This window comes from Staurois parvus, unplaced genomic scaffold, assembly GCF_062004578.1.
Source record: "Staurois parvus isolate SC_StPar_1 unplaced genomic scaffold, SC_StPar_1.0 ptg000264l, whole genome shotgun sequence".
NCBI classification, from domain to species: domain Eukaryota; kingdom Metazoa; phylum Chordata; class Amphibia; order Anura; family Ranidae; genus Staurois; species Staurois parvus.
In genome coordinates, this window is record NW_028318060.1 from 13,437,696 (window position 1) to 13,464,490 (window position 26,795).

The following is a 26,795-nucleotide window of genomic DNA, read 5'->3' on the forward strand; positions in this document are numbered from 1 at the left end:
ACACAGAATTGTTACTGAGGGCCACAGAACTGTTACTTAGGGCCACAGAATTGTTACTCGCACAGACACAGAATTGTTACTCAGGGACACAGAATTGTTACTGAGGGCCACAGAACTGTTACTTAGGGCCACAGAATTGTTACTCGCACAGACACAGAATTTTTACTCAGGGACACAGAACTGTTACTTAGGGCCACAGAATTGTTACTCGCACAGACACAGAATTGTTACACAGGGACACAGAATTGTTACTGAGGGCCAAAGAACCGTTTCTTAGGGCCACAGAATTGTTACTGAGGGGCACAGAACTATAACTTAGGGCCACAGAATTGTTACTCGCACAGACACAGAATTGTTACTCAGGGACACAGAACTGTTACTGAGGGCCACAGAACTGTTACTTAGGGCAACAGAATTGTTACTCGCACAGACACAGAATTGTTACTCAGGGACACAGAACTGTTACTGAGGGCCACAGAACTGTTACTTAGGGCCACAGAATTGTTACTCGCACAGACACAGAATTGTTACACAGGGACACAGAATTGTTACTGAGGGCCACAGAACCGTTTCTTAGGGCCACAGAATTGTTACTCAGGGACACAGAATTGTTACTGAGGGCCACAGAACTGTTACTTAGGGCCACAGAATTGTTACTCGCACAGACACAGAATTGTTACTCAGGGACACAGAACTGTTACTGAGGGCCACAGAACTGTTACTTAGGGCCACAGAATTGTTACTCGCACAGACACAGAATTGTTACACAGGGACACAGAATTGTTACTGAGGGCCACAGAACCATTACTTAGGGCCACAGAATTGTTACTCAGGGACACAGAATTGTTACTGAGGGCCACAGAACTGTTACTTAGGGCCAAAGAATTGTTACTCGCACAGACACAGAATTGTTACTCAGGGACACAGAACTGTTACTTAGGGCCACAGAATTGTTACTCGCACAGACACAGAATTGTTACACAGGGACACAGAATTGTTACTGAGGGCCACAGAACCGTTACTTAGGGCCACAGAATTGTTACTGAGGGCCACAGAACTGTTACTTAGGGCCACAGAATTGTTACTCGCACAGACACCGAATTGTTACTCAGGGACACAGAACTGTTACTGAGGGCCACAGAACTGTTACTTAGGGCCACAGAATTGTTACTCGCACAGACACAGAATTGTTACTCAGGGACACAGAACTGTTACTGAGGGCCACAGAACTGTTACTTAGGGCCAAAGAATTGTTACTCGCACAGACACAGAATTGTTACACAGGGACACAGAATTGTTACTGAGGGCCACAGAACCGTTACTTAGGGCCACAGAATTGTTACTCAGGGACACAGAATTGTTACTGAGGGCCACAGAACTGTTACTTAGGGCCACAGAATTGTTACTCGCACAGACACAGAATTGTTACTCAGGGACACAGAACTGTTACTGAGGGCCACAGAACTGTTACTTAGGGCCACAGAATTGTTACTCGCACAGACACAGAATTGTTACAAAGGGACACAGAATTGTTACTGAGGGCCACAGAACCGTTACTTAGGGCCACAGAATTGTTACTCAGGGACACAGAATTGTTACTGAGGGCCACAGAACTGTTACTTAGGGCCACAGAATTGTTACTCGCACAGACACAGAATTGTTACTCAGGGACACAGAACTGTTACTTAGGACCACAGAATTGTTACTCGCAAAGACACAGAATTGTTACACAGGGACACAGAATTGTTACTGAGGGCCACAGAACCGTTACTTAGGGCCACAGAATTGTTACTGAGGGCCACAGAACTGTTACTTAGGGCCACAGAATTGTTACTCGCACAGACACAGAATTGTTACTCAGGGACACAGAACTGTTACTGAGGGCCACAGAACTGTTACTTAGGGCCACAGAATTGTTACTCGCACAGACACAGAATTGTTACTCAGGGACACAGAACTGTTACTGAGGGCCACAGAACTGTTACTTAGGGCCACAGAATTGTTACTCGCACAGACACAGAATTGTTACACAGGGACACAGAATTGTTACTGAGGGCCACAGAACCGTTACTTAGGGCCACAGAATTGTTACTCAGGGACACAGAATTGTTACTGAGGGCCACAGAACTGTTACTTAGGGCCACAGAATTGTTACTCGCACAGACACAGAATTGTTACTCAGGGACACAGAACTGTTACTGAGGGCCACAGAACTGTTACTTAGGGCCACAGAATTGTTACTCGCACAGACACAGAATTGTTACACAGGGACACAGAATTGTTACTGAGGGCCACAGAACCGTTACTTAGGGCCACAGAATTGTTACTCAGGGACACAGAATTGTTACTGAGGGCCACAGAACTGTTACTTAGGGCCACAGAATTGTTACTCGCACAGACACAGAATTGTTACTCAGGGACACAGAACTGTTACTTAGGGCCACAGAATTGTTACTCGCACAGACACAGAATTGTTACACAGGGACACAGAATTGTTACTGAGGGCCACAGAACCGTTACTTAGGGCCACAGAATTGTTACTGAGGGCCACAGAACTGTTACTTAGGGCCACAGAATTGTTACTCGCACAGACACAGAATTGTTACTCAGGGACACAGAACTGTTACTGAGGGCCACAGAACTGTTACTTAGGGCCACAGAATTGTTACTCGCACAGACACAGAATTGTTACTCAGGGACACAGAACTGTTACTGAGGGCCACAGAACTGTTACTTAGGGCCAAAGAATTGTTACTCGCACAGACACAGAATTGTTACACAGGGACACAGAATTGTTACTGAGGGCCACAGAACCGTTACTTAGGGCCACAGAATTGTTACTCAGGGACACAGAATTGTTACTGAGGGCCACAGAACTGTTACTTAGGGCCACAGAATTGTTACTCGCACAGACACAGAATTGTTACTCAGGGACACAGAACTGTTACTGAGGGCCACAGAACTGTTACTTAGGGCCAAAGAATTGTTACTCGCACAGACACAGAATTGTTACACAGGGACACAGAATTGTTACTGAGGGCCACAGAACCGTTACTTAGGGCCACAGAATTGTTACTCAGGGACACAGAATTGTTACTGAGGGCCACAGAACTGTTACTTAGGGCCACAGAATTGTTACTCGCACAGACACAGAATTGTTACTCAGGGACACAGAACTGTTACTGAGGGCCACAGAACTGTTACTTAGGGCCACAGAATTGTTACTCGCACAGACACAGAATTGTTACAAAGGGACACAGAATTGTTACTGAGGGCCACAGAACCGTTACTTAGGGCCACAGAATTGTTACTCAGGGACACAGAATTGTTACTGAGGGCCACAGAACTGTTACTTAGGGCCACAGAATTGTTACTCGCACAGACACAGAATTGTTACTCAGGGACACAGAACTGTTACTGAGGGCCACAGAACTGTTACTTAGGGCCACAGAATTGTTACTCGCACAGACACAGAATTGTTACACAGGGACACAGAATTGTTACTGAGGGCCACAGAACCGTTACTTAGGGCCACAGAATTGTTACTCAGGGACACAGAATTGTTACTGAGGGCCACAGAACTGTTACTTAGGGCCACAGAATTGTTACTCGCACAGACACAGAATTGTTACTCAGGGACACAGAACTGTTACTTAGGGCCACAGAATTGTTACTCGCACAGACACAGAATTGTTACACAGGGACACAGAATTGTTACTGAGGGCCACAGAACCGTTACTTAGGGCCACAGAATTGTTACTGAGGGCCACAGAACTGTTACTTAGGGCCACAGAATTGTTACTCGCACAGACACAGAATTGTTACTCAGGGACACAGAACTGTTACTGAGGGCCATAGAACTGTTACTTAGGGCCACAGAATTGTTACTCGCACAGACACAGAATTGTTACTCAGGGACACAGAACTGTTACTGAGGGCCACAGAACTGTTACTTAGGGCCACAGAATTGTTACTCGCACAGACACAGAATTGTTACACAGGGACACAGAATTGTTACTGAGGGCCACAGAACCGTTACTTAGGGCCACAGAATTGTTACTCAGGGACACAGAATTGTTACTGAGGGCCACAGAACTGTTACTTAGGGCCACAGAATTGTTACTCGCACAGACACAGAATTGTTACTCAGGGACACAGAACTGTTACTGAGGGCCACAGAACTGTTACTTAGGGCCACAGAATTGTTACTCGCACAGACACAGAATTGTTACACAGGGACACAGAATTGTTACTGAGGGCCACAGAACCGTTACTTAGGGCCACAGAATTGTTACTCAGGGACACAGAATTGTTACTGAGGGCCACAGAACTGTTACTTAGGGCCACAGAATTGTTACTCGCACAGACACAGAATTGTTACTCAGGGACACAGAACTGTTACTTAGGACCACAGAATTGTTACTCGCACAGACACAGAATTGTTACACAGGGACACAGAATTGTTACTGAGGGCCACAGAACCGTTACTTAGGGCCACAGAATTGTTACTGAGGGCCACAGAACTGTTACTTAGGGCCACAGAATTGTTACTCGCACAGACACAGAATTGTTACTCAGGGACACAGAACTGTTACTGAGGGCCACAGAACTGTTACTTAGGGCCACAGAATTGTTACTCGCACAGACACAGAATTGTTACTCAGGGACACAGAATTGTTACTGAGGGCCACAGAACCATTACTTAGGGCCACAGAATTGTTACTGAGGGCCACAGAACTGTTACTTAGGGCCACAGAATTGTTACTCGCACAGACACAGAATTGTTACTCAGGGACACAGAACTGTTACTGAGGGCCACAGAACCGTTACTTAGGGCCACAGAATTGTTACTGAGGGCCACAGAACTGTTACTTAGGGCCACAGAATTGTTACTCGCACAGACACAGAATTGTTACTCAGGGACACAGAACTGTTACTGAGGGCCACAGAACCGTTACTTAGGGCCACAGAATTGTTACTCAGGGACACAGAATCGTTTAATTAAAGAGTATGTCAGACAACATGCAGAGGAGTGGCAGAGGAGGCAATGTTTTAGGAGCGAGCAGACGTGGCAGCAGAGGAAGGGGTCGAGGCAGCACTATTCGCAGCCAGAGGCTAGTGCTCCCGGTGTCATCCAGTACAGTGAGGAAGAGCTAACAGAGGGCGGTCAGGAACGGGGGGAGACATCCGCCTCTTCAGCAGCCAGGCGAAGAAGTAGTGGCGAGGAGAGTGGCTCGGTAGCCGGTGTAGAGACAGGTCTGTCTCCTGACCCAGACGCAGCCGAGGGGGCTAGTAGTGAGGCGGAGACCCTAATTGATGATGATGAGGCTGATCGCACTTGGCAGCCTCGTCGTCATCAGGCTATTGCTTCCGCATCATCAGGAGAAGAGGGTGGCAGCTTGGCAGCGAGCAAAACAGTCGGTGGGTTGTCTCCATCGCCACACTCTGCCATGTGCCACTTTCAGGTCTCCTCACACACTGCTGGTGTGTTGAATTTTTTGACATAGGGTGCTGGCAGATTACGGGCCTCCCATAGCTGCTGCCAGGCCCCTAATCTGCCATGGGCCCCTATACCGCCTCCTCATGCTGCTGCCAGGTCCACAGTCTCTCTTGCCATGTGCCACTTTCAGGTCTCCTCACACTGCTGGTGTGTTGAATTTTTTGACATAGGGTGCTGGCAGATTACGGGCCTCCCATAGCTGCTGCCAGGCCCCTAATCTGCCATAGGCCCCTATATACCGCCTCCTCATGCTGCTGCCAAGTCCAGAGTCTCTCTTGGGTCCCTGTACGGCCTCCCATTGCTGCTGTCTCCATCGCCACACTCTGCCATGTGCCACTTTCAGGTCTCCTCACACACTGCTGGTGTGTTGAATTTTTTGACATAGGGTGCTGGCAGATTACGGGCCTCCCATAGCTGCTGCCAGGCCCCTAATCTGCCATGGGCCCCTATACCGCCTCCTCATGCTGCTGCCAGGTCCACAGTCTCTCATGCCATGTGCCACTTTCAGGTCTCCTCACACACTGCTGGTGTGTTGAATTTTTTGACATAGGGTGCTGGCAGATTACGGGCCTCCCATAGCTGCTGCCAGGCCCCTAATCTGCCATGGGCCCCTATACCGCCTCCTCATGCTGCTGCCAGGTGTCAGGGATCGCGGCGTCCTGTCGGCCGGCGCATGCGCGCTGGCGACGGCTCACGCCGGGACACAGGCACTAGGTCCCGGCGAGCCGTGGATGACAGGGTGCCGCGCATGCGCAGTGGGACCCGCGGGCGCGCCTCGGGCGGCCAATGACAGCCCGGGGGCGCGTCCCGAGCGGCCAATGACAGTGCAGGGCGCAATATTTAAAGATGCCCTGCACTGTCAGTAATCGCCGCAAGGTCTATCTGAGTTCCTGAGTCCTGTACCTGTGTTTTTGACCCTGATTGACCCTGACTACGCTGCCTACTCCTGTGTTGACCCGGATTGTCCTGACTACTCTGCCTTCTCCCATCCTGACCCTCGGCTTGTTTTGACCTCTCTACGGACTGACTTATCCTGCTGACCCTGCGTGTGACCTGACTACTCTCCGCCTGCCGACTCTGTAGCTCGCCTACCCCACGGGACCCCCGCTCGTGATCCATCCTGCTAGGTCCTGCCGTCCTCCTCACATCTGGCTCTCCCGGTACCAATACATCCCCGGAGGTTGCCCCTGCCACTGGTGGGCCTACTCGGAGGTCGTGACCTGGTCCCGGTCTGTTTCAAGTCCATCCCCACCATCAGGGGCCCTGGTGAAAGCACAGACCGGGACTTAGACTCCACGCTTTGGGTAGGTCTGTCAAGTGGGCAGCCAGGGGCACCACCTGGCGGGTTCTAACAGTACCTTGCGGCCATGACAGAGCCGGGAAGAGGACCGGCGTCCCTAGAGGATATATGCCAGCACCTGGCGACTCTGACCCAGGCCTTCCAGAATTTTCACAGCCGCTGCACCCGGCTTGAGGACCGCATGGAGTCATTGGCCACCCAGACTCCCCCTGCTCCAAGTTCCGCAACAGCGGAATCACCCGCTGCTCCAGCATCCGGAGCAGTTGCGGCACCCCTAGCTCCCGAACCCCGCGTTCCCCTGCCGGAACGATTCCGTGGAGACCGAAGCCGTTTTCGGGCCTTCCGGAACGCGTGCACTTTGTTTTTTGACCTGCAGCCCCGCACGTTTTCCGTCGAGACCGTCAAGGTGGGGTTTTATAATCTCTCTCCTTCAGGATGAGCCCCAGGATTGGGCTCACCGCCTGATGGAGAAGCGTGACCCCCATCTCGATTCCGTGACTGAGTTCTTTCAGGCCATGGCCGTCCTATATGACGACCCCCAGCGGGCTGCCTCTGCAGAGGCTACTCTATACTCTCTGCGGCAAGGCCGCCGGGCGGCCGAAGAGTATGCGTCTGATTTCAGGCGTTGGATGGGAGATACCAGATGGAACGATGCGGCATTATGTCACCAGTTCCGCATTGGGCTGTCTGAGTCTCTAAAAGACGAATTAGCACGAGTAGGACTACCGGACTCTCTTGAGAAACTGATAGAGTTGGCCATCCAAATTGACCGCAGACTGAGAGAGCGTCGCCTGGAAAGGAGTAGCCAGGGTCAAAGGGTGGCATGGATCCCACCGAGAGAAGCAGCTCCAACCCCAGGGAGCCATGCTCGGAGCACGGAAGCAGGGGACACCTCAGAACCCATGCAACTGGGACTGGCCCGTTCCACGTTATCAGCCGAGGAACGTCAGAGGAGACGATCGCAGAACCTATGTCTGTACTGTGGGGAAGCTGGTCACCAGGTGCGCTCCTGTCCTGCAAAGATGAGTAAGTCCGCTTCCTGTTTTCCTTTACCTACAGAAAGGGGTGACCTATCTAGTTACCTGGCAATACCTGTGTCGTTACAGCTTCCCGGAGGAACCCTGTCGGTGACCGCAATCATTGATTCGGGAGCATGTAGTTGTTTCATTGATCTTACTTTTGCTCACCGGCAAAAGATTCCCCTCCAGACCAAAGAAAGGGGGTTTAACATCTTCCTGGCAGACGGGTCTAGCATAAAGTCGGGAGTGGTGGATCAGGAGACTCCCCCTATTTTTACCACGATGGCTGACCATCATCAGGAGTTCCTCCGTCTGGATGCCATCGCATCCCCCCTTTTCCCAATCATTCTGGGGCTTCCTTGGCTGCGGGCCCATAACCCCCGGGTTGATTGGGAGAAGGGAACGGTTCAGTTTCGGTCACCATACTGCCGGGATCACTGCCACGTCCCAGGGCCCGTGCCGCCCCGGTTTCTCCTATGCATGGATGGTGATACGGATCTGTCTCAGGTTATCCCTCCGGCCTACCACGATTTCTTAGATGTGTTCAGTAAGCGAGGAGCAGACCTTCTTCCCCCACACCGTTCCTACGATTGCCCCATAGACCTCCTACCCGGATCTGAGATTTCATTCGGTCGCATTTTTCCATTATCGGAACTAGAATCAGGGGTTTTGAGGGAGTATATTGATGACAATCTGCGGAAGGGATTTATTCGCCCGTCCACGTCCCCGGCCGGGGCTGGGTTGTTTTTTGTAGAAAAGAAAGACAAATCGTTACGGCCCTGCATTGACTACCGAGACCTGAATAAAATCACAGTAAAAAATCGCTATCCGTTACCCCTAGTCCCTGAGCTCCTCCAGAGGTTAGGGTCAGCAGCGATTTTTACTAAATTAGACTTGCGGGGGGCATATAACCTTGTACGTATCCGGGAGGGGGATGAATGGAAGATAGCCTTTCGTACGAGATTCGGTCATTTCGAATATTTGGTGATGCCGTTCGGGCTCTGTAACGCACCGGCCACCTTCCAACACTTTATTAACGATGTCTTTCGTGATTTCCTCGATGTCTTCGTGGTTGTCTACCTAGATGACATCCTGATATTTTCACCCTCACTGGAGGCACATAGGGAGCATGTGGCAAGGGTCCTAACACGTTTACGCCAACACGGGCTTTACGCCAAGGCAGAAAAATGCTGTTTTGAACAGTGTGAAATAACGTTCTTGGGACTGGTCCTCTCTCCCGCGGGGGTCGCGATGGATCCCCAGAAAGTCACGGCGATCTTAGATTGGCCAACACCCACCGATAGGAGGGGGGTACAGCGTTTCATTGGATTCGCAAACTTTTATAGAAAGTTTGTCAGGAACTTCTCAGGGCTGGTCTCCCCAATCACGCAACTGACTAAACAAGGGACTCGTTTTAAATGGACCCCTGAAGCCCAGACCGCGTTCGACGCGCTCAAGAAATTGTTTACTTCTGCTCCCATTCTCTGCCATCCAGATTCTTCTCTTCCATATGTTTTGGAAGTGGACGCCTCCGAAAACGCGGTAGGAGCGATTCTTTCCCAAAGGAGTGGTACCAAGGAGTTACTGCATCCCGTGGCGTTTTTCTCCAGGAAGTTGACTCCGGCGGAGCGCAATTACGATATTGGAGATCGGGAACTCCTGGCCATCAAGTCCGCTCTAGAAGAATGGAGGTATCTCCTGGAAGGAGCCACACACCCGATCCTAATATTTACGGATCACAAGAACCTCGAGTATTTAAGGACGGCGAAACGACTGAGACCACGCCAGGCGAGATGGGCTCTTTTCTTCTCTCGGTTTTCCTTTCATATAACGTACCGACCTGGGTCTAAAAATACAAAACCAGACGCTCTGTCCCGCATGTTTGAGGACCCCGACGATACGGTGTTACCTGACACAATTTTGCCATCCGGAAGCTTCCTCGTCCTGCAAACGGAACTTCGCTCCAGACTGATTGACGCTTCCGTTGGACTGCCAGTCCCGCCTGGGTCGCCTCTCCAGAACCGCGATGGTCTGCTTTGGAAGGAAAATCGGATCGTGGTGCCAGAAGGAGTTCAAACTTTCGTCCTGGGGCACTGCCACGACCATCCAATGGCAGGGCACTTTGGGGTGGCGAAGACTCTGGAGCTACTACGGCTCTCATTCTGGTGGCCAAACATGGTCAAAGACTGCGAGCGCTACGTCCAGACCTGTCCCACCTGCCAAAGGAACAAGCCCTCCAGAAGCAAGGCCTGGGGATTGTTGCGTCCATTGCCGATACCCAAACGGGCCTGGCAAATGATTGCCATGGATTTTGTAGTCGAACTTCCACCGTCTCAAGGCTACACCGCTATAATGGTGATCGTGGATCGCTTTTCAAAGATGGCTCATTTCGTGCCCTTGGAAAGAACCCCGTCGGCACCGGAGACTGCACGGATATTCATCAAGGAAGTAGTAAGGCTACATGGGATACCCGAAGACATAGTATCGGATCGGGGAGTCCAGTTCACATCCAGATTCTGGAAAGCCTTATGTGAAGCATTAGGAATCAACCTGTCACTGTCATCTGCTTACCATCCACAGACCAACAGGCAAACAGAAAGGACCAATCAAACATTGGAACAGTACCTCAGATGCTACACCTCCTATCTCCAGGACGACTGGCTAACACTGTTGCCTTCTGCAGAGTTCGCCTATAATAACTCGAGCCACTCAGCGACGGGACAATCACCGTTTTTTACCAATTTCGGATATCATCCTACGTTTCTCCCCGACCTAACGCCCGAAAGTCCGGTACCCGCATCTCAAGATGTCTTGCATTTCTTTTCTGTCAATAACAAAACGATTCAGGAGGCCATCACTAAAGCCCAAGAAGATAGTAAAAAGGCGTTCAACAGGAAGAGAAGAGGAGAGCTGTTGCTCCAGCCGGGGGATCAGGTTTGGTTGGCTACGACCAACTTGAAAATGCTGTGTCCTTCCAGGAAGTTAGGACCGAAGTACCTTGGACCGTTTCCAATTAAACGGGTGATCAATGAAGTGGCCTATGAACTTGAGCTCCCGGAGTCTTTCAAAATACACCCGGTGTTCCATGTCTCTCTCCTGAAACCATCCAGACCAGATTCCTTCCCGGATCGCCAATCCAGACCTCCTGAGGCAGTCGCCATAGGTGACCAGGAGGAATATGAGGTAGAAACTATTCTCAGTTGCCGAAAGAGGGGGGGCCAGACGCAGTTCCTGATAAAATGGAAGGGTTATGGCCCTGAGGAGAATTCTTGGGTACCCATCCAGAATGTTCACGCCCCCAGACTCATCCGGGAATTTTTTCGTGGCCACCCGCGGTGGAGAGATCAGTGGGGCTCCCGGAGGGTGCCCATAGGGGGGGGGCAATGTCAGGGATCGCGGCGTCCTGTCGGCCGGCGCATGCGCGCTGGCGACGGCTCACGCCGGGACACAGGCACTAGGTCCCGGCGAGCCGTGGATGACAGGATGCCGCGCATGCGCAGTGGGACCCGCGGGCGCGCCTCGGGCGGCCAATGACAGCCCGGGGGCGCGTCCCGAGCGGCCAATGACAGTGCAGGGCGCAATATTTAAAGATGCCCTGCACTGTCAGTAATCGCCGCAAGGTCTATCTGAGTTCCTGAGTCCTGTACCTGTGTTTTTGACCCTGACTACGCTGCCTACTCCTGTGTTGACCCGGATTGTCCTGACTACTCTGCCTTCTCCCATCCTGACCCTCGGCTTGTTTTGACCTCTCTACGGACTGACTTATCCTGCTGACCCTGCGTGTGACCTGACTACTCTCCGCCTGCCGACTCTGTAGCTCGCCTACCCCACGGGACCCCCGCTCGTGATCCATCCTGCTAGGTCCTGCCGTCCTCCTCACATCTGGCTCTCCCGGTACCAATACATCCCCGGAGGTTGCCCCTGCCACTGGTGGGCCTACTTGGAGGTCGTGACCTGGTCCCGGTCTGTTTCAAGTCCATCCCCACCATCAGGGGCCCTGGTGAAAGCACAGACCGGGACTTAGACTCCACGCTTTGGGTAGGTCTATCAAGTGGGCAGCCAGGGGCACCACCTGGCGGGTTCTAACACCAGGTCCAGGCGAACGTAGTCACACAGGGGAGGAACTTCTGAGTGTAATGAACAGAGAAATCGACAGATGGCTGTCTCCGCGCAAACTGAAAATCGGAACCATGTTGACCGACAACGGAAAGAACATGGTGTCTGCTCTGCGTCAAGGAAGGTTGTGCCATGCGCCATGCATGGCTCACGTGTTCAATCTGGTTGTCAAGCGGTTCCTAAAATCCACCATCCCACTGCAAGACATCCTTAAAATGTCACGTAAACTTTGCATGCATTTCAGCCATTCCTACACCGCAAAGCACACCCTCCTTGAGCTGCAGCGGCAGAACGGAATTCCACATCATCGCCTGATCTGCAACGTTGCAACAAGGTGGAATTCAACCCTACACATGTTAGACCGCCTTTACGAGCAGCGAAAGGCCATCACCAATTTCCTGATGTTACAAGCGGATAAAGGTACTCCCCTGTGTAACTTCGATGTCAGCCATTGGCAGCTCATGCGTGACACCTGCCGCTTGCTCAGGCCCTTTGAGGAGGCCACGCTATTCGTGAGTCGGCAGGACTATGGGATGAACGACGTCATTCCTCTGTTGCACGTCCTTGAACAAATGCTGTTAACAATGGCTGGTCAGGGTGCGGTAGACGTGGCGCACAGATCTCAACGCCACATGACCCCTGTGGGGGCAGGACAGGAAGAAGAGGAGGAGGTAGAGGAGGACATTTGTGCTCAGGAATTATTGAGTGAAATGGGTGGTTTTTCCACTCAGCGGACAGGAGTGGAGGAGCAGGAGCATCTGGTAGAGGAGGAGGAGGAGGAGACAGAGGACCCAGACGCACCGTGGCAGTATGCTGTGGAGATGGAGGCAGGGAGTCCCTCGCATTCCTTGGCACAAATGGCCCATAGCATGCTCGCTTGCTTGCGTAGCGACAGCCGAATAATAACCATCAGACAGAGGGATGACTTTTGGCTGTCCACCTTGTTGGACCCTCGCTACTGTTCAAAAATGGTGGCCTTTTTCACACCTGCTGAGAGGGAGGCCAAAATAACGTACTATAAAAACCACCTATATAGTCAGTTGGTCTCTGCCTTTGTGCGCCAACGTCCATCCTCAGACACTGTGGGCCCTGTGCGCTCGCGTTCCGCTGCCATGGCAGCAGGGGAGGGGTGGGGTGGTAGGAGCAGTGGCAGCTCCACCAGCAGCGGCTGCCTCAGTCTGCAGTCGATGATGAGTAGCTTTCTTAACCAGCGCAGTGAGGAAACTACTAACCAGCCGCAGCAGCAGCAGCAGCAGCAGCAGCAGCAGCAGGAGCATCAGGTGGACCTGGAGCAGGACCTCAAACAACAGGCTTGGGCCTACTTGGACAGCACCCTGCCAACCGAGGTAGACAATCCCCTTGACTACTGGGCAACGAAACTTGACCTTTGGCCCCAACTAGCTGAATTTGCCCTTGAAAGGCTGTCATGCCCGGCCAGTAGCGTGGCATCGGAGCGCGTGTTTAGTGCGGCAGGAGGTATTGTAACTCCGCGGAGGACACGACTGTCCACCCAAAGTGTGGAGAGACTCACGTTTGTGAAAATGAATCAGGCGTGGATTAGTCTGGATTTCAAACCACCAGTTCCTGACACAACTGACTAAATCCGCCATGAATCATGCCTCAAACATGTGCCACTTTCAGGTCTCCTCACACACTGCTGGTGTGTTCCATTTTTTGTCATAGGGTGCTGGCAGATTACGGGCCTCCCATAGCTGCTGCCAGGCCCCTAATCTGCCATAGGCCCCTATATACCGCCTCCTCATGCTGCTGCCAAGTCCAGAGTCTCTCATGGGTCCCTATACGGCCTCCCATTGCTGCTGTCTCCATCGCCACACTCTGCCATGTGCCACTTTCAGGTCTCTTCACACTGCTTGTGTTTACAATTTTTTGACATAGGGTGCTGGCAGATTACGGGCTTCCCATAGCTGCTGCCAGGCCCCTAATCTGCCATGGGCCCCTATATACCGCCTCCTCATGCTGCTGCCAAGTCCAGAGTCTCTCATGGGTCCCTGTACGGCCTCCCATTGCTGCTGTCTCCATCGCCACACTCTGCCATGTGCCACTTTCAGGTCTCCTCACACTGCTGGTGTGTAGAATTTTTTGACATAGGGTGCTAGCAGATTACGGGCCTCCTATAGCTGCTGCCAGGCCCCTAATCTGCCATAGGCCCCTATATACCGCCTCCTCATGCTGCTGCCAGGTCCAGAGTCTCTCATGGGTCCCTGTACGGCCTCCCATTGCTGCTGTCTCCATCGCCACACTCTGCCATGTGCCACTTTCAGGTCTCCTCACACTGCTGGTGTGTAGAATTTTTTGACATAGGGTGCTGGCAGATTACGGGCCTCCTATAGCTGCTGCCAGGCCCCTAATCTGCCATGGGCCCCTATATACCGCCTCCTCATGCTGCTGCCAGGTCCAGAGTCTCTCATGGGTCCCTGTACGGCCTCCCATTGCTGCTGTCTCCATCGCCACACTCTGCCATGTGCCACTTTCAGGTCTCCTCACACTGCTGGTGTGTAGAATTTTTTGACATAGGGTGCTGGCAGATTACGGGCCTCCTATAGCTGCTGCCAGGCCCCTAATCTGCCATAGGCCCCTATATACCGCCTCCTCATGCTGCTGCCAGGTCCAGAGTCTCTCATGGGTCCCTGTACGGCCTCCCATTGCTGCTGTCTCCATCGCCACACTCTGCCATGTGCCACTTTCAGGTCTCCTCACACACTGCTGGTGTGTTGAATTTTTTGACATAGGGTGCTGGCAGATTACGGGCCTCCTATAGCTGCTGCCAGGCCCCTAATCTGCCATGGGCCCCTATATACCGCCTCCTCATGCTGCTGCCAGGTCCAGAGTCTCTCATGGGTCCCTGTACGGCCTCCCATTGCTGCTGTCTCCATCGCCACACTCTGCCATGTGCCACTTTCAGGTCTCCTCACACACTGCTGGTGTGTAGAATTTTTTGACATAGGGTGCTGGCAGATTACGGGCCTCCTATAGCTGCTGCCAGGCCCCTAATCTGCCATGGGCCCCTATATACCGCCTCCTCATGCTGCTGCCAGGTCCAGAGTCTCTCATGGGTCCCTGTACGGCCTCCCATTGCTGCTGTCTCCATCGCCACACTCTGCCATGTGCCACTTTCAGGTCTCCTTACACACTGCTGGTGTGTAGAATTTTTTGACATAGGGTGCTGGCAGATTACGGGCCTCCTATAGCTGCTGCCAGGCCCCTAATCTGCCATGGGCCCCTATATACCGCCTCCTCATGCTGCTGCCAGGTCCAGAGTCTCTCATGGGTCCCTGTACGGCCTCCCATTGCTGCTGTCTCCATCGCCACACTCTGCCATGTGCCACTTTCAGGTCTCCTCACACTGCTGGTGTGTAGAATTTTTTGACATAGGGTGCTGGCAGATTACGGGCCTCCTATAGCTGCTGCCAGGCCCCTAATCTGCCATAGGCCCCTATATACTGCCTCCTCATGCTGCTGCCAGGTCCAGAGTCTCTCATGGGTCCCTGTACGGCCTCCCATTGCTGCTGTCTCCATCGCCACACTCTGCCATGTGCCACTTTCAGGTCTCCTCACACACTGCTGGTGTGTTGAATTTTTTGACATAGGGTGCTGGCAGATTACGGGCCTCCTATAGCTGCTGCCAGGCCCCTAATCTGCCATGGGCCCCTATACCGCCTCCTCACGCTGCTGCCAGGTCCAGAGTCTCTCATGGGTCCCTGTACGGCCTCCCATTGCTGCTGTCTCCATCGCCACACTCTGCCATGTGCCACATTCAGGTCTCTTCACACTGCTGGTGTGTTGAATTTTTTGACATAGGGTGCTGGCAGATTACGGGCCTCCCATAGCTGCTGCCAGGCCCCTAATCTGCCATGGGCCCCTATACCGCCTCCTCATGCTGCTGCCAGGTCCAGAGTCTCTCATGGGTCCCTGTACGGCCTCCCATTGCTGCTGTCTCCATCGCCACACTCTGCCATGTGCCACTTTCAGGTCTCCTCACACACTGCTGGTGTGTTGAATTTTTTGACATAGGGTGCTGGCAGATTACGGGCCTCCTATAGCTGCTGCCAGGCCCCTAATCTGCCATGGGCCCCTATACCGCCTCCTCATGCTGCTGCCAGGTCCAGAGTCTCTCATGGGTCCCTGTACGGCCTCCCATTGCTGCTGTCTCCATCACCACACTCTGCCATGTGCCACTTTCAGGTCTCCTCACACACTGCTGGTGTGTTGAATTTTTTGACATAGGGTGCTGGCAGATTACGGGCCTCCTATAGCTGCTGCCAGGCCCCTAATCTGCCATGGGCCCCTATACCGCCTCCTCATGCTGCTGCCAGGTCCAGAGTCTCTCATGGGTCCCTGTACGGCCTCCCATTGCTGCTGTCTCTATCGCCACACTCTGCCATGTGCCACTTTCAGGTCTCCTCACACACTGCTGGTGTGTTAAATTTTTTGACATAGGGTGCTGGCAGATTACGGGCCTCCTATAGCTGCTGCCAGGCCCCTAATCTGCCATGGGCCCCTATACCGCCTCCTCATGCTGCTGCCAGGTGCAGAGTCTCTCATGGGTCAATGTACGGCCTCCCATTGCTGCTGTCTCCATCGCCACACTCTGCCATGTGCCACTTTCAGGTCTCCTTACACACTGCTGGTGTGTAGAATTTTTTGACATAGGGTGCTGGCAGATTACGGGCCTCCTATAGCTGCTGCCAGGCCCCTAATCTGCCATGGGCCCCTATATACCGCCTCCTCATGCTGCTGCCAGGTCCAGAGTCTCTCATGGGTCCCTGTACGGCCTCCCATTGCTGCTGTCTCCATCGCCACACTCTGCATTGTGCCACTTTCAGGTCTCCTCACACTACTGGTGTGTAGAATTTTTTGACATAGGGTGCTGGCAGATTACGGGCCTCCTATAGCTGCTGCCAGGCCCCTAATCTGCCATAGGCCCCTATATACTGCCTCCTCATGCTGCTGCCAGGTCCAGAGTCTCTCATGGGTCCCTGTACGGCCTCCCATTGCTGCTGTCTCCATCGCCACACTCTGCCATGTGCCACTTTCAGGTCTCCTCACACACTGCTGGTGTGTTGAATTTTTTGACATAGGGTGCTGGCAGATTACGGGCCTCCTATAGCTGCTGCCAGGCCCCTAATCTGCCATGGGCCCCTATACCGCCTCCTCACGCTGCTGCCAGGTCCAGAGTCTCTCATGGGTCCCTGTACGGCCTCCCATTGCTGCTGTCTCCATCGCCACACTCTGCCATGTGCCACATTCAGGTCTCTTCACACTGCTGGTGTGTTGAATTTTTTGACATAGGGTGCTGGCAGATTACGGGCCTCCCATAGCTGCTGCCAGGCCCCTAATCTGCCATGGGCCCCTATACCGCCTCCTCATGCTGCTGCCAGGTCCAGAGTCTCTCATGGGTCCCTGTACGGCCTCCCATTGCTGCTGTCTCCATCGCCACACTCTGCCATGTGCCACTTTCAGGTCTCCTCACACACTGCTGGTGTGTTGAATTTTTTGACATAGGGTGCTGGCAGATTACGGGCCTCCTATAGCTGCTGCCAGGCCCCTAATCTGCCATGGGCCCCTATACCGCCTCCTCATGCTGCTGCCAGGTCCAGAGTCTCTCATGGGTCCCTGTACGGCCTCCCATTGCTGCTGTCTCCATCACCACACTCTGCCATGTGCCACTTTCAGGTCTCCTCACACACTGCTGGTGTGTTGAATTTTTTGACATAGGGTGCTGGCAGATTACGGGCCTCCTATAGCTGCTGCCAGGCCCCTAATCTGCCATGGGCCCCTATACCGCCTCCTCACGCTGCTGCCAGGTCCAGAGTCTCTCATGGGTCCCTGTACGGCCTCCCATTGCTGCTGTCTCCATCGCCACACTCTGCCATGTGCCACATTCAGGTCTCTTCACACTGCTGGTGTGTTGAATTTTTTGACATAGGGTGCTGGCAGATTACGGGCCTCCCATAGCTGCTGCCAGGCCCCTAATCTGCCATGGGCCCCTATACCGCCTCCTCATGCTGCTGCCAGGTCCAGAGTCTCTCATGGGTCCCTGTATGGCCTCCCATTGCTGCTGTCTCCATCGCCACACTCTGCCATGTGCCACTTTCAGGTCTCCTCACACACTGCTGGTGTGTTGAATTTTTTGACATAGGGTGCTGGCAGATTACGGGCCTCCTATAGCTGCTGCCAGGCCCCTAATCTGCCATGGGCCCCTATACCGCCTCCTCATGCTGCTGCCAGGTCCAGAGTCTCTCATGGGTCCCTGTACGGCCTCCCATTGCTGCTGTCTCCATCGCCACACTCTGCCATGTGCCACTTTCAGGTCTCCTCACACACTGCTGGTGTGTTGAATTTTTTGACATAGGGTGCTGGCAGATTACGGGCCTCCTATAGCTGCTGCCAGGCCCCTAATCTGCCATGGGCCCCTATACCGCCTCCTCATGCTGCTGCCAGGTCCAGAGTCTCTCATGGGTCCCTGTACGGCCTCCCATTGCTGCTGTCTCCATCGCCACACTCTGCCATGTGCCACTTTCAGGTCTCCTCACACACTGCTGGTGTGTTGAATTTTTTGACATAGGGTGCTGGCAGATTACGGGCCTCCTATAGCTGCTGCCAGGCCCCTAATCTGCAATGTGCCCCTATACCGCCTCCTCATGCTGCTGCCAGGTCCAGAGTCTCTCATGGGTCCCTGTACGGCCTCCCATTGCTGCTGTCTCCATCGCCACACTCTGCCATGTGCCACTTTCAGGTCTCCTCACACACTGCTGGTGTGTTGAATTTTTTGACATAGGGTGCTGGCAGATTACGGGCCTCCTATAGCTGCTGCCAGGCCCCTAATCTGCCATAGGCCCCTATATACCGCCTCCTCATGCTGCTGCCAGTTCCAGAGTCTCTCATGGGTCCCTGTACGTCCTCCCATTGCTGCTGTCTCCATCGCCACACTCTGCCATGTGCCACTTTCAGGTCTCCTCACACACTGCTGGTGTGTTGAATTTTTTGACATAGGGTGCTGGCAGATTACGGGCCTCCTATAGCTGCTGCCAGGCCCCTAATCTGCCATAGGCCCCTATATACCGCCTCCTCATGCTGCTGCCAGGTCCAGAGTCTCTCATGGGTCCCTGTACGGCCTCCCATTGCTGCTGTCTCCATCGCCACACTCTGCCATGTGCCACTTTCAGGTCTCCTCACACACTGCTGGTGTGTTGAATTTTTTGACATAGGGTGCTGGCAGATTACGGGCCTCCTATAGCTGCTGCCAGGCCCCTAATCTGCCATGGGCCCCTATACCGCCTCCTCATGCTGCTGCCAGGTCCAGAGTCTCTCATGGGTCCCTGTACGGCCTCCCATTGCTGCTGTCTCCATCGCCACACTCTGCCATGTGCCACTTTCAGGTCTCCTCACACACTGCTGGTGTGTTGAATTTTTTGACATAGGGTGCTGGCAGATTACGGGCCTCCTATAGCTGCTGCCAGGCCCCTAATCTGCCATGGGCCCCTATACCGCCTCCTCATGCTGCTGCCAGGTCCAGAGTCTCTCATGGGTCCCTGTACGGCCTCCCATTGCTGCTGTCTCCATCGCCACACTCTGCCATGTGCCACTTTCAGGTCTCCTCACACACTGCTGGTGTGTTGAATTTTTTGACATAGGGTGCTGGCAGATTACGGGCCTCCTATAGCTGCTGCCAGGCCCCTAATCTGCAATGTGCCCCTATACCGCCTCCTCATGCTGCTGCCAGGTCCAGAGTCTCTCATGGGTCCCTGTACGGCCTCCCATTGCTGCTGTCTCCATCGCCACACTCTGCCATGTGCCACTTTCAGGTCTCCTCACACACTGCTGGTGTGTTGAATTTTTTGACATAGGGTGCTGGCAGATTACGGGCCTCCTATAGCTGCTGCCAGGCCCCTAATCTGCCATAGGCCCCTATATACCGCCTCCTCATGCTGCTGCCAGTTCCAGAGTCTCTCATGGGTCCCTGTACGTCCTCCCATTGCTGCTGTCTCCATCGCCACACTCTGCCATGTGCCACTTTCAGGTCTCCTCACACACTGCTGGTGTGTTGAATTTTTTGACATAGGGTGCTGGCAGATTACGGGCCTCCTATAGCTGCTGCCAGGCCCCTAATCTGCCATAGGCCCCTATATACCGCCTCCTCATGCTGCTGCCAGGTCCAGAGTCTCTCATGGGTCCCTGTACGGCCTCCCATTGCTGCTGTCTCCATCGCCACACTCTGCCATGTGCCACTTTCAGGTCTCCTCACACACTGCTGGTGTGTTGAATTTTTTGACATAGGGTGCTGGCAGATTACGGGCCTCCTATAGCTGCTGCCAGGCCCCTAATCTGCCATGGGCCCCTATACCGCCTCCTCATGCTGCTGCCAGGTCCAGAGTCTCTCATGGATCCCTGTACGGCCTCCCATTGCTGCTGTCTCCATCGCCACACTCTGCCATGTGCCACTTTCAGGTCTCCTCACACACTGCTGGTGTGTTGAATTTTTTGACATAGGGTGCTGGCAGATTACGGGCCTCCTATAGCTGCTGCCAGGCCCCTAATCTGCCATGGGCCCCTATACCGCCTCCTCATGCTGCTGCCAGGTCCAGAGTCTCTCATGGATCCCTGTACGGCCTCCCATTGCTGCTGTCTCCATCGCCACACTCTGCCATGTGCCACTTTCAGGTCTCCTCACACACTGCTGGTGTGTTGAATTTTTTGACATAGGGTGCTGGCAGATTACGGGCCTCCTATAGCTGCTGCCAGGCCCCTAATCTGCCATGGGCCCCTATACCGCCTCCTCATGCTGCTGCCAGGTCCAGAGTCTCTCATGGGTCCCTGTACGGCCTCCCATTGCTGCTGTCTCCATCGCCACACTCTGCCATGTGCCACTTTCAGGTCTCCTCACACACTGCTGGTGTGTTGAATTTTTTGACATAGGGTGCTGGCAGATTACGGGCCTCCTATAGCTGCTGCCAGGCCCCTAATCTGCAATGTGCCCCTATACCGCCTCCTCATGCTGCTGCCAGGTCCAGAGTCTCTCATGGGTCCCTGTACGGCCTCCCATTGCTGCTGTCTCCATCGCCACACTCTGCCATGTGCCACTTTCAGGTCTCCTCACACACTGCTGGTGTGTTGAATTTTTTGACATAGGGTGCTGGCAGATTACGGGCCTCCTATAGCTGCTGCCAGGCCCCTAATCTGCCATAGGCCCCTATATACCGCCTCCTCATGCTGCTGCCAGTTCCAGAGTCTCTCATGGGTCCCTGTACGTCCTCCCATTGCTGCTGTCTCCATCGCCACACTCTGCCATGTGCCACTTTCAGGTCTCCTCACACACTGCTGGTGTGTTGAATTTTTTGACATAGGGTGCTGGCAGATTACGGGCCTCCTATAGCTGCTGCCAGGCCCCTAATCTGCCATAGGCCCCTATATACCGCCTCCTCATGCTGCTGCCAGGTCCAGAGTCTCTCATGGGTCCCTGTACGGCCTCCCATTGCTGCTGTCTCCATCGCCACACTCTGCCATGTGCCACTTTCAGGTCTCCTCACACACTGCTGGTGTGTTGAATTTTTTGACATAGGGTGCTGGCAGATTACGGGCCTCCTATAGCTGCTGCCAGGCCCCTAATCTGCCATGGGCCCCTATACCGCCTCCTCATGCTGCTGCCAGGTCCAGAGTCTCTCATGGGTCCCTGTACGGCCTCCCATTGCTGCTGTCTCCATCGCCACACTCTGCCATGTGCCACTTTCAGGTCTCCTCACACACTGCTGGTGTGTTGAATTTTTTGACATAGGGTGCTGGCAGATTACGGGCCTCCTATAGCTGCTGCCAGGCCCCTAATCTGCAATGTGCCCCTATACCGCCTCCTCATGCTGCTGCCAGGTCCAGAGTCTCTCATGGGTCCCTGTACGGCCTCCCATTGCTGCTGTCTCCATCGCCACACTCTGCCATGTGCCACTTTCAGGTCTCCTCACACACTGCTGGTGTGTTGAATTTTTTGACATAGGGTGCTGGCAGATTACGGGCCTCCTATAGCTGCTGCCAGGCCCCTAATCTGCCATAGGCCCCTATATACCGCCTCCTCATGCTGCTGCCAGTTCCAGAGTCTCTCATGGGTCCCTGTACGTCCTCCCATTGCTGCTGTCTCCATCGCCACACTCTGCCATGTGCCACTTTCAGGTCTCCTCACACACTGCTGGTGTTTTGAATTTTTTGACATAGGGTGCTGGCAGATTACGGGCCTCCCATTGCTGCTGCCAGGCCTGTAATCTGCCATGGGCCCCCGTACCGACTCCTCATGCTGTGACGTTGCAACAACGTGGAATTCAACCCTACATATGTTAGACCGCCTTTACGAACAGCAAAAGGCCATCACAGATTTCCTGATGTTAAAAGCGGATAAAGGTACTCCCTGTGTAACTTAGATGTCAGCCATTGGCAGCTCATGCGTGACACCTGCGCTTGCTCAGGCCCTTTGAGGAGGCCACGCTATTCGTGAGTCGGCAGGACTATGGGATGAACGACGTCATTCCTCTGTTGCACGTCCTGGAACAAATGCTGTTAACAATGGCTTGTCAGGGTGCGGTAGACGTGGCGCACAGATCTCAACGCCACATGACCCCTGTGGGAGCAGGACAGGAAGAAGAGGAGGAGGTAGAGGAGGACATTGGTGCTCAGGAATTATTGAGTGAAATGGGTTTTTTTTCCACTCAGCGGACAGGAGTGGAGGAGCAGGAGCATCTGGTAGAGGAGGAGGAAGAGGAGACAGAGGACCCAGACGCACCGTGGCAGTATGCTGTGGAGATGGAGGCAGGGAGTCCCTCGCATTCCTTGGCACAAATGGCCCATAGCATGCTCGCTTGCTTGCGTACCGACAGCCGAATAATAACCATCAGACAGAGGGATGACTTTTGGCTGTCCACCTTGTTGGACCCTCGCTACCGTTCCAAAATAGTGACCTTTTTCACACCTGCTGAGAGGGAGGCCAAAATAACGTACTATAAAAACCACCTATGTAGTCAGCTGGTCTCTGCCTGTCTGCGCCAACGTCCATCCTCAGACACTGTGGGCCCCGTGCGCTCGCGTTACGCTGCCATGGCAGCAGGGGAGGGGTGGGGTGGTAGGAGCAGTGGCAGCTCCACCAGCAGCGGCTGCCTCAGTCTGCAGTCGATGATGAGTAGCTTTCTTCACCAGCGCAGTGAGGAAACTACTAACCAGCCGCAGCAGCAGCAGCATCAGGTGGACCTGGAGCAGGACCTCAAACATCAGGCTTAGGCCTACTTGGACAGCACCCTGCCAACCGAGGTAGACAATCCCCTTGACTACTGGGCAACGAAACTTGACCTTTGGCCCCAACTAGCTGAATTTGCCCTTGAAAGGCTGTCATGCCCGGCCAGTAGCGTGGCATCGGAGCGCGTGTTTAGTGCGGCAGGAGGTATTGCAACTCCGCGGAGGACACGACTGTCCACCCAAAGTGTGGAGAGACTCACGTTTGTGAAAATGAATCAGGCGTGGATTAGTCTGGATTTCAAACCACCAGTTCCTGACACAACTGACTAAATCCGCCATGAATCATGCCCCAAACATGTGCCACTTTCAGGTCTCCTCACACTGCTGGTGTGTTCCATTTTTTGTCATAGGGTGCTGGCAGATTACGGGCCTCCCATAGCTGCTGCCAGGCCCCTAACCTGCCATGGGCCCCTATACCGCCTCCTCATGCTGCTGCCAAGTCCAGAGTCTCTCATGGGTCCCTGTACGGCCTCCCATTGCTGCTGTCTCCATCGCCACACTCTGCCATGTGCCACTTTCAGGTCTCCTCACACTGCTGGTGTGTTCAATTTTTTGACATAGGGTGCTGGCAGATTACGGGCCTCCCATAGCTGCTGCCAGGCCCCTAATCTGCAATGGGCCCCTATACCGCCTCCTCATGCTGCTGCCAAGTCCAGAGTCTGTCATGGGTCCCTGTACGGCCTCCCATTGCTCCCACTCTGCCATGTGCCACTTTGAGGTCTCCTCACACTCCTGCTGTTTTCCATTTTGTCATAGGTTGCTGGCAGATTACAGGCCTCCCATAGGTGCTGCCAGGCCCCAAATCTGCCATGGGCCCCCGTACCGCCTCGTCACGCTGCTGCTGGGTCCACAGTGTGACATGGGTCCCTGTACCGCCTCTCATTGCTCCCACTCTGCCATGTGCCACTTTGAGGTCTCCTCACACTCCTGCTGGTTTCCATTTTGTCATAGTTTGCTGTATGGCCTCCCATTGCTGCTGCCTCCACCGCCACACTGTGGCTCCAAACACTGGTTTTGGCCCCGTGACTGGCCAAATGAGTGAAGTGTGCGGTGATTCTAAGATCGACGGCACTCATCTGCATGTCATACTGACTGACAGTATTATTTCTCTTCCCCAGCAGACTCCAAGGGCATTTAAATTAAAGGTACAGTGTTCTGCACTAATATTAAGTCTCTCTGAAGCCTAGAAACACCCTTTTTTAAGTTAAATTCACAGCGAATATATTCGACTCGAATCGAATATTGTCCACGAATTCGCCGAATCGGTCGAATCGAATTTTTGAATACTTCGCTCATCTCTAATTATCACTACAAGATTGAAAAGTTTAGATAAGAAGAAACATAGTTATACACCCAGTGCATAAAGGGGGTGGGGGGAGAGTAGTTGTTTTGGACAGGCAGGACTATGAAAAATAAATTAGTAAAATTTTGGGAGACACAACCACATATAAGAAATTAAATATGAATCCAACTAAAGAGTTTAAGAGGGAAATGAATATATTACTGAAATAAGCTAAAAAAAAGTGGTATTGTTGACAATAAAGAAGCCAAATATCTAATACCATCCAGTTGTAGAGTTCCCACTTTTTACTATTTACCCAAGATCCACAAAAGTCTGACAAATCCTCCAGGCAGGCCAATTGTTGATGGAGTTATATGTTGATCATTTCCTCCAGCCTGTTGTTACTCAAATGCCAGCCTACCTGAAGGATAGTCAACATGTCATTGACTTAGTGGAGAATATGAAAGTGAGTGATGATTTAATTCTAGCCACCATTGATGTAAGTTATCTTTATACGAGTATTAGGCACATAGATGGTATGAATGCGGTCAAATGGGCTTTGAGAACATTTACAGATCTACATAGGAAACAGAGGAAATTTATTCTGCAATTATTGGAGTTCGGCATGCAAACAAATTACTTTTGGTGTGGAGGAGAATTTTTTCGTTCAGGAGGGAGTTGCAATGGGAGCAAGTTCGCCCCCAGTTTGGTGAATATCTTCATGTCAAAGTGGGAGCAAGAAGTTATTTTTAGTCATAAATGGCAGGGATTGAAGTTATAGATGAGGCTCATTGATGATATCCTGGTTATATGGGAGGGGAGCATGGAGTCACTCTTGGAATTCTTTACCCTCAGATAGCAATGAATATGGATTGGAGTTTTCTAGAAATATTGATACTGTCTCAATCGAATGTTTGGATTTACACATTTTTCACTATGATGGAGTTTTATACACCAAAACCCATTTAAGACCACAGACCGCAATGGATATATTCCTAAGTGTAGCTGTCATCATCCTATGTTCCTGAAGGGAATTCCAAGAGGGCAGTTTAGTAGAATCATGAGGAATTGCTCCAAGTTAGAGGACTACATTGCACAATCAGAAATCATCAAGAAGAAATTTATAGATAAGGATTATGATCCCAATAAATTTTAAAAAACTAGGTATGAAGTAAGTTACAATTATCTAGGGGGTGAAGCAAAGAAAAAGATTGAATAAAAGGCAAGACAAAGGGTTCGAGTTTGCATTTATTTGGGATTATTGGCAAATATTGGCCAATCATTAGGAATGATATAGGAAATCTTCCAATTAAGGCTGAAGTTTGTTAGAAATGTTGTTTCCCCTCCAAGGTTGATTAAGAGCACCATGTTTGATTTGAAAGGTTTCTTTCCCTGTGGGAAATGTACTATGTGTAAGATCACCAATGCTAAAAACAGAAAAATTGAAACCTTCAGGTTGAATGTGACACATAAGATGCATTCCATTAAGAAATGTATCTCATGTCACTCCAATTATGTTACCTATCTTCTCGAATGCCCATAAAGTTTTCAATATGTGGGGCACACTACAAGAAAGTTACAAGAAAGATTAAGGGAACATGTCATCAACATTAAGAAGGGGAAGAAGGAGCATAGTCTATCAAAACACTTTAGAGATGTACATGATTGTGATCCCACATTGTTAAAGTTTTGTGCACACTGGAGAGGTAATAATAGGGTTAGGGAGATTTCTGAGAATGAAACTTCTGGATCTATGAGTTGGACAGTATGTACCCGAATATATTGAACATAGAATTGGATCTAAATTGCTTCATTTTTAATTTTTAGGGCGCCATTTTGAGGCTTTGATTAGGTATGGAGAAAGTGAGGGTAGACTAAATGTGGTATTTAGCGGTCAGATCTACCCTCTCATATTCATATGAGTAAAATATATATATGGATTTCATATATATAGTTATTTATATATTTGTTATTAAATTATAATATATTTTATTTTATTTTGTTGTAATTTGTATAGTTTTAAATAATTTATGTGTAATAACATGCAGAGAGGACACAGACATTGATATGCAACTTAACTCATTCCCCTATTTATATAGTATTGAGGGTTTGTAATTTTAGATAAAACTTGGTTTAGCATTCCTATTAGTATTTATAACACTAGGGGGCAAGCGCTCTTTTTTCCACATGTCTATGGTGATGGTAATTTTAGTATATAGATTCATTCTTGGGATATATCAACTTCTTTTTATGTTTGAATCTATAAAGTGCCGTTTTGAGGTGTAAAGT

The 26,795-nt window shown here is 52.0% G+C and overlaps 1 protein-coding gene across 2 annotated transcripts in view; it reads left to right on the forward strand.

The window, feature by feature from the left end:
- MEI4 (meiotic double-stranded break formation protein 4) overlaps positions 1–26,795 on the forward strand; it is a 243,919-nt gene that overhangs the window by 171,562 nt on the left and 45,562 nt on the right. The gene's annotated exons all lie outside the window — the stretch shown is intronic.